The sequence below is a fragment of the Grammomys surdaster genome, unplaced genomic scaffold, assembly GCF_004785775.1.
Source record: "Grammomys surdaster isolate TR1022 unplaced genomic scaffold, NIH_TR_1.0 232, whole genome shotgun sequence".
Taxonomy (NCBI): Eukaryota; Metazoa; Chordata; class Mammalia; order Rodentia; family Muridae; genus Grammomys; species Grammomys surdaster.
This window is the reverse complement of record NW_021604677.1, coordinates 2,084,544-2,086,498: the sequence shown is the minus strand read 5'-3', so window position 1 is coordinate 2,086,498 and position 1,955 is coordinate 2,084,544. Positions and strand designations below refer to the sequence as shown.

At 42.7% G+C, this 1,955-nt stretch overlaps 1 pseudogene; it reads right to left on the bottom strand.

Annotated features, from left to right (window-relative positions):
- Nucleotides 1-302: 302 nt before the first annotated feature.
- Nucleotides 303-1,125, bottom strand: LOC114626266 (annotated as a pseudogene).
- Between the last annotated feature and the right edge of the window lie 830 nt (nt 1,126-1,955).

Below are 1,955 nucleotides of genomic sequence, written 5' to 3'. Positions count from 1 at the left end.
ATCTCGAGCTTGCATTGGCTTCTTAGCAGTGTAGGGAAGTGGATGTCCTCATGCATCTTCTTTGCTGTCAGTTTAATCAGGAGAAATGAGACGGATGTGCTCGCTGGCTTGGTTCCCTTACATTTCAGCAGGCTGTCTGCTTTCCTTCTGGGTTCCAGAAAAGTCGGGATCTTGGTTGAGTCTCTAACAGTGTCTCTCTTTCCAGGCAAAGGCATGAAGGCTGCGGATCTTTCCCACTTTTGTTTAAGCAAAATCCCCCAAAGACTAGTAGTAGAAAGTCTTCTTGTGTCAGCCATGCTGTTTTAATGTCTTGGTGGTAAAACAGAAGACTGGGCCATGTTCTTTAGGTTACGGGGCGTTTCTGACCATTCCATCTACCCTATTTGAGGTATAGTAGTGAGAAGTAAACTTTTGGCTTTAATGGCATTTTCTTTCATGGTCTTTAAAACCCCATTCACTGACACCGCTTCTTCATACTCCTTCCAACAATCGTAATCGGTTGCCATGGCAATGCTTGCATAACAAATTCCAGCCTCCTTAGCAAGCACCACCTCTGGAACAGTGGTCATACTGACAACATCTGTGCCCCAAGTACGGAGCTGAAACGAGGCCTCTCAAATGTGACTATTGTCCCCTTTGAATGACACCGAAGTCCAAGCTTCTTAGCTGTTTCTGTGAGGACCTCTCTTTTTTTGGGGCAAAACGGTTCAGCCATTGGGATGTGGCACACTCCTCTGGCACTGCAATGACTTCCATCATAGAAGGTCTGAGACCTTAAGGATGTCCTGTCAATGAACTGATCAACGATGACCATGTCACCAGGCTGGATCTCCTCTCTCAAGGACCCGCAAGCTGAGGTCACGATGACATGTGTACAGCCCTCTTCCTTCAAGGCACAGATTTTCGCCTGGTAGTTGACTTTTGAAGGCATGATGGTGTGTTGTCTGCTGTGTCTCGCAAGAAGTACACAGTCAACATTCTTTATCTTCCCCAAAATTAAGGCGTCAGATGGCTTGGAGTCTCCACATATTTTTCAGTTCTTCCTTCTAAAATTTCGGGATCATCCAAGGCTGTTCCACCAACTATTCCAATCTTCACCACTGTGCAAGCGGAGCCCGGGGCCATGTCTGCACCAGGGAAGTCCACTGTGGGCCACAGCATGGGACCCGGAGGAGACTGTGGAGCTGGCGCTGCGCAGCAGTGAGCAGTGCAGGGTCCATGGGCTCTGGCGCCTCCTCTTCCTCTGAACATTTCTTTAAATGTTTCTCAGCCTTTCAAGATTCCCCTGTTGTGAACTCTCTGTTTAGCTCTATAGCCCATTTTTTAATTGGGTTGTTTGCTGTTTTGACAGTTTCTTGAGTTCTCTATATATTTTGGATATTAACCCTCTATTGGATATGGGGTTAGTGAAGATTTTTTCCCAATACGTAGGTTACTGATTTATCCTATTGACTATTTCTTTTGTCTTACAGAAGCTTGCAGTTTTCATGAAGTTCCATTTATCAAGTCTTGAACTTAGAGCATGAGCTATTGGAGTTCTGTTTAAGAAATTTTCCCTTGTGCCAATGAGTTTGATGTTCTTTTCCACTTTCTCTTCTATTAGATTCAGTGTATCTGTTTTTATATTGAGGTCCTAAATCCACTTAGACTTAAGCTTTGTGCAAGGTAACAAACATGAATCTATTTTCAATATTCTACCTACTGATTGCCAGTTAGACATGTGCCATTTATTGAAAACGTTTTTATTCCCATTGTATATTTTAGACTTCTTTGTCAAAAATCCAGTATCCATAAGTGTGTAGCTTTATTTCTGGGTCTACAATTCTATTCAATTGATTCCAAACCTGTATATCTCTGTACAAATACCATGAAGTTTTTTTTTTTATGTACACCGGAAAAACTTTTTTTTATTGGATGTTTTATTTACATTTCATATGTTGTCCCTTTACCCCATC